Here is a 7,128-nt window from a genome sequence, read left to right as displayed (position 1 = left end):
GATTTAGTGTTAGGTTGATCTAAATCGGAGGTACTGCCCTTAGCTGTGTTCTCTTGTTAGGATCTACTGTTTCTATTATATGTGAATGTCTTAAACATGGTTGTCTACTCCAGGCTCTCATGTATATGAATTATCTGTAATTCTGAATATGCCAAGCTGTTGCAACTCTGCTACATCCGGCTGGAAAGGCATTCCAGGTTGTGCACGTTCACACTTCCAGACACTTTTTTCCAGTTTTCTCTCTTCCTTGCCAGTTGCACATGTATCATTCTAGCCACAGCTGACTGTTCTTTTCTGTGATCTGCGCATGCTTCACCTTATGCCATCAGGCCTTGGCTTGGGTATATTGGTAATGGAATCCAACTTGCAAACTCAGATATGCAGACATAGAACTTTATTTTTCTCGCAGTGACTTAATTTCTATCTGGATCTCTCTTTCTAGTGGTGCCGAGTGAAGTTACAGGATTCAAGTAGGGATGACTACATGATTTTCAGGGTGCAGTGCAAAAATAAAAACGCAAGCCTCTTGTTCAAAAACTAAGGATTTCAAAATGATCAGAGCAGAGCATTAAACCAAGCACTGGCTGCTTCTGAGTACAGAGTCCGGAGCGACTCATAGGGCAAACCCACACATGAGGCTTGCCCTGACAGCCGGTTTTGGATGTCTTTCATCTCTGCGGTTATGTCTGAACTCTGGGAGGCTTACGTAGCACACACTGGGGATAAAAGTTATCTAATCTTTGGGGTCCTCTGCCTGTGCTGCTATCTGCTGCGAAAGCCTGTCTTTCTGGCTCTTCATCATCAGTCCAAGCAGATTGCCTCATTCTCATCGATGAGACCCTTCAACCTTCTGCCAAGGCTGCTCCAATGCCCAAGGGAAGAGCACAGAGTCTACCTCAGATCTAAACACATCCACACTCGCAAAGTCCCAAATCTATCCAAGGGTATCAGCCCCACTCAGAACTGGGTTTGGAAGGAAACATGGGATCCCCTGTTGTAAGGAGCCACAACGGCTATGCCTTCCTGCTCTCTCGCCATGCTTCCCGTTCCTGAGGCTGGAGCATCCTTGCCTGTCCTGCAGATTTGTATCAGATTCAAGTTTTTTCTAAGGACTGAGTCCTTGGCATTGCCCATCAAGGCCCGAGCTCTCCAACTGTAAAAGCCAGGAAGGCATTCCCTTTTCTCACTCCATTCTGAAGTAAAGAATAACAGTAAAGTTGTCCCAACAGAGAAGGAATTATGAAGTCAAGGTGGAAAGATGAGGTGAAAATGAAATATTTGAAAGAAAAAAATTGGTTGCTATTTTAAATATGTTATCCAACCATATGTATTATGTCCTGGGGTGGTCGAGAACATGTGTATGTGTGTGTGAAACCCCCAGTGCGTAGTAAACTGACCACCTCCTGAGATATTCTAGTCCAGTTTCAGAAACAACTTTTATTACCTTAAATATCTCCTTCAATGTTTAAAAACATGAAGTACGCACAAACACATGCACACGCGCGCGCACGCATGCACACACATACACACACAGAGCCAGGGAGATTCTAAAGCCTTCCCTTTAGCCACTGTTCTCTCCCACTTCCAGAAGTAGGGAACACATTTGTTTTAATGTAATTTTCATTTCTAGGTACCAGGGTATATGGAATACCATGGAACAAATATTATAATTTCTACCAAATGATGAGAAGGCTTCCAAACTTGAGACACTTATCCCGTTGTTAGAGCCAGCTTTCCCTCCCCCTTGCTTCCCCTCTAAACTACTCTCCTCACCCCAAATGGACACACACACAGATTTCGATTTATTCCCCTCTGTCTGTCTCTCTCGTCTCTCATCTTTACTTTCTCCCTTGCTTAGCATGAAACTTACCAATCCTTTAACCCAACCCTAAAATGATAAGTTATTATAATTTTAATACATTAATATTATATATAGCACATATGTGCTAATGCATATTAATTGTTACAAAACCAGCAAATATAGGTTATTATTATGATGGCCTACCACTATAAGAGTAACTATAAGTTATAACCATTCCGAGGAACAACAAAAGCTAACAAATACTTACATATTATTCATTATATATGCCCATTATTCTAAAGATTTTATGTATGTTAAATCATTCTCATGAAATAATTCATGGTTCTTATCATCAGGGCTTACCGTGATCATGTGCGTGAGGCGTACTGACTTGAAGAATGGCCATATCCATGGGGCCTCTATCCTAGGGTGGTTCAGAAACCTATCCATCCTTGGTGGTTATAACTGTCCTTCCTACCAAGACAGCAGAACTGGGTCACACAGTCTCCTGGGGTTCTCTCCAACATTCATAAAGAAAATTTCGCTTTATGTTTTCTTTTTAATAATGTGTCCAATGCATAGCTAAGGAATTAACTATGCTAAAGATATCTGCTCAGTTATTTCAACAGGAAGTTCTCTATATTGGAGCTGGGTTAGGGGCTGGGAAAAGGAACACGGACAGCAAATGTCAGACAGTTACACGTGGACAGAAACGAAAAACGAAGTTGTGCTGGGCTGGCACCCTTCTGAAAATGGCCCCAGGAGAGAAGAACCCCTAAAGCAGGAAAGCTCCTCTGGCCCCAGGGTTGCGCCCCTGGTAGAGCAGCTTAATGGAGGCTGTGCTAATGCATCAAGGGAGCAGGGGCTTTGCTTCCTAATCTGCACTTTGCACTCAGCGGCAGGCGCACTGCAGGCATCCCTTCATGAGGTAAACATGAAAATGAATTGCTTGCTACCACGATGAAGTTGGTACTGATGTGTGGAGAGGTATGTGGGGGAGGGGAGAGTTAAAGCTCTCTTTGGGGTGGCAGAGGGGATCTGGATTTGTGTCCTCACAACACACTGTGAACAGAATTCAGAAGCAATGCCCCATGTTTAGAAGTTGCTACGGAGACGCCAAAGCTCCCCCTGAAGAAATGGATACTTAGAAATCTGTTAAGGCTAAGATGGTGGGGGTGTTTTGTTCATTCACTGATTTGAAAATGTTTACTGGGATTAGAATGATAACAAGAACCTGGGCTCTTTCCCATTTCAAAGAAGTCTTATTTACTTAATTTTACTTCTGTTACTTAAATGATCTTAAAACTGCTTGGCCCTGTAGGTAAGGGGAATATGACCACACATCCAGGTTCCTCAGGACTATCATGGTTTCTGTCTGCTGTTCTGGGCGGGGGGGAGAGGGTGAGATTATTAAAAGCATCTCTAACACTCCTGACTAGAATTCTGGTTAGGATGACAAGTAATGGCCACTCCAGGGTGACAGGGATTAAACCATGTGCCAGACATCAGTGTGTCAAAGCTAAACTGTGCTTTAATACTCAAAAGTCTGCTCAAGCAGCAACGGTATGACCTAGAAATGCATAATCACCATCTCTTGCCTGGTTCTCTTTGTTCCTTTTTTCCTCTGACACCTAATTCCCCTTCTGCTTCTGAGTCACGTTGATGGCCAGGCTTTGGTGTTCTGCTCATTTTCTTCCCCCTCCACCAGATCATCACTGTTGTCTAGACAGATGTGCTCCATGGCCTAGCTCCAGACGCTTCTGAGCATCTGCTGTAAGGCCACAGAGGTTCCCCGGGTTAAATTGAGCTAAAAGTATATTTCTCACCCATGCGGTGGTGCTATATGAGAGTTCTTGGTCCTGTGGTTCTTCCAGGAAATTACTTTCCAAATGATGACTCCAAGATTCCTTTCATCTTATGGTTCTACCATCCCTCAGGCCTATGCTTTAGCCACTAGATAAAATAGAATGGAAAGCAGGTCTGTAATTAGTATGTAGCACTTCTACCCGCATTCTATTGGCAAAAATTTAGGTAGATAACATGTCACTGCTTTAGTCTCTTGCACAAAGAGAAAAGGAAATAGAGTTTGGTTCTAACGTCTGCTGAAGTTGCCCCTTCTAGTAATCAAATATCCATTTCACTCCTTCTCTCACACGTAGAAAACATCTCCTGGTTAGACAGAACTCATTCACACTCATCCCTTCACTCAGCTCAGAAAAGTCCTGGTTTCTGAGGAATGAGCAGCCCTCCCTGTCACTGTCCCTACAGTCCAGTGACACATGAACTAAAAAGATAAATGGTCTATATCCAACCACGTTACCCAATATGCAAAGAAGAGGCAGGGATAGGATAGTCACAATGATCCATTTGGAAAAAGGAAGAATGGAAAAGGCAATAGACCTTGGTCCATAGCCACTCGTTAGGAAGTTCTGCCTTCCAAATTATTGCCGGGGCAGTTCGCCAATCTTTTACCATTATGTAACATGGAATGCTGGCTTCTCAGCTTCTAACAGCTCATTCCTCTTTGCCCCATGGTCTGACCGCTAAGCCAATTCCACGTATTTTGGGTTATCGCCATGGTAACACCCATACCTATTTCTAGAGTAATCAAAAAGAACTACCCACTGTGACAAACAACTGCAAAGTTTCAATGCCTAAACAGTAGAAATTTGTTTTTAATTTATGGAACTGTCTTCTCATCAATGGTCATGATCAGGCGATTCTCCTGGGGTCTTTCCTTAAAGAGATGACTCGGGCTCCCAGGGTGTTTCCTTGTTGACATGCCATCCCCCAAGGATTTAGAATCATTTGTTTCCAGTTTTGTGGGTGAATGTTTTTAGGGAAAAGCCTGATTTGAGGGGGCAGATCTGCACATGGATCTCATTACTTCTGCCAACATCCCTTTGGCCAGAACTCATCTCAGTCACCTCACTCAACTGCAAGAGGAGCTGGTAAACCTGGTCAAGCTGTGCACACAAGAGGAGAAGGAAACTGAGGGCACCGCTGTTCACTGTCTCTCACCTCCTTTCTGGCACTGTACCACATGCTCTGCAGTATTGATTTAGACCCCTTAAACATTTCTCCTGCACAGTAACCTCAACATGAAGCTTTGTCAACAAGTGTTGCTGAAAGGACATTGCTGTCGGCAGTGAGCTTCTCTTCCTGATCTGGTGTGATGACTTTTGCTTTCTCTGCTCCTGCTCCACAGTCCCTTGCTGCTGTGTGTGGTCACGTCCAGCAGCAGTGTGTCCCAGCAGCACCCCTAGAGCATACAGTCCCTCAGCAACCTTGCAGCCCCGGTGTAAGACTGGTGACTACCCGTAGCATCCCCTCTGGTGTGGACATCACACACTCCAGGCCTCACACTGGCAGAAAGACCCAACTCTCTCTGAGCACCTGCCCACCACCCCCAGGTCATCTGCAGCCTGGAGTTTTGTTTCTTGCTTTTCTATGACCGTGGATCAACCCTGATCTGGACAAGCCAGCAAACTTCTCCACCATCCCATTGACTGCGAGCACACTTCTCTGAGGAGTTCCGAAAATGAGGCTTGGAGTTTCATATTTATCCTTCCTTAGACTGTCCCTCAGCCCTAAGGTGTCCATCAGATAGAGTTGCCTTTACATCTCTGTAGTTTACCTCTCTATCATAATCTAATAATTCTTTATAATAAATGTCCCCTGCTCAAATCAATGGGTGGTTTTTGCCTTCTGGTGGGACCTAGGCTATCACCCACCCTGGGTTCGGTGAGTATTTAGCAGTGTCTGTCCTAGTCTAAGTCACACACACGAGCTCCAGACTGCTTCTGCCAAGTTCTATAGCACCAGGTATATTTCCTGGGGAAGAGAGCTGAAACCCAGGTCTTCTGGTTCCAAATCACCATAAGGGATAGAAAATCATATGGGACAAAGCAAGTGAACTTTTCAGTTAAAAAAAAAAAATCAAGTATTATTTCTAAAAGATAATGGTTTCTCACCAAAGGTATTTAGGATGATAAAACAATTTATGCAAATTAAACATAAAATAAATAATCATTTAAAAGATCAAAAGCACATTTTTATTGACACTACCAGCATTAGCTGTCCTGAAATTAATGATTTTACTTATCTATTTCCCTGTGATTTTTGTTATTGAGGTATAATTGAGATACCGTAAAATTGACTCTTTTATAGTGTGCAATTCAGTAGGTTTTAGTATATTCATAAAAAGTGCTAATATCACAACTATCTAATCCCAGATCATTTTTGTCACCCTAAAAAGAATCCTTCTGTCCATTAACAGTCATTTCTCTTTCTCCCCTGTCCCCACCCCCTAGCAACCACTATTTTCCATTTGTATGGATTTATCCATTCTGGATGTTTCATATAAATGGAATCATATGATGCGTGGCCTTTTGTGTCCAGCTTCTTTCAATTAGCTGAATACCTTTAAGGTTCACCCATGAGGTAGCATGTTGCATGTGGCTTTTAATGTGTGATTTTTATAATCATTGAAAACACAGTATATTCATCTCTGTCACCTATGTTCATAAAACTAGGACAGCCATCTAGTTTTCACTTGTAAGGAAAAGGGAATAATTATGGGGTGGGGGAGAAGTAACAATCTTATGTTTTCATGAAATTCTAAATGTGAGCAAAAAAGAAAGTGAAAAATACCTCCAATCCTGCGTTTTAACTTTTCTCTCATGGCGTACTGCTACTAATAATCAACACTTACATAACACTTCAGAATTTCAACACATTTTTATATTGAATGCCAAAGGTAACACCTACTGCAGGAATTATATACTGTGCTTTAATTCCAGGAGACTAGAAGAATTATAAATAGCACTCCTATTTTTTTTAGTTGTTATTATCACACATCCTAAATATAAGTTAATAAAACCTCTAGTATTTCTGTAAAAATGCTTCTGTGGACAGAGATTGGCAAAAGCTACACAGGAGTTTGGTGGTTTTTTGTTTTTTTTGGGTTGTTTCATTTTTTTTTTTATTTTAGAGAAAATCTTGAAGTTAATTATGAGCTGTCTCTTAAACAGCAAAACAGCAGCACGATATACCGTTACTTACAGTTTTTCCATAATATAAGAAGGGAGATGAGATGTGATAGAAAATGCCATCATCCCAATCATATCTATATTTAATGGTTTTTCAACCGTATCTTCTGAGGTGCTAAAAGCTATTCCCTAGCAGTAATAAAAGTCTAGTCTGTGTTTAGTTAGCATCTTTGCAATACTCCTCTGAGATATGAGGTAGGAATATTATTACAGCTGGAGAAAGAGATGATGGTAAGTTAAGTGACTTGTCCAAGGAGACACAATAAATCAGATGTA

The sequence above is a fragment of the Hyaena hyaena genome, unplaced genomic scaffold (genome assembly GCF_003009895.1).
Source record: "Hyaena hyaena isolate Hyena2069 unplaced genomic scaffold, ASM300989v1 scaffold_1225, whole genome shotgun sequence".
Lineage (NCBI taxonomy): Eukaryota > Metazoa > Chordata > Mammalia > Carnivora > Hyaenidae > Hyaena > Hyaena hyaena.
The sequence above is the reverse complement of the archived record's forward strand: the minus strand, read 5'-3'. Positions refer to the sequence as shown.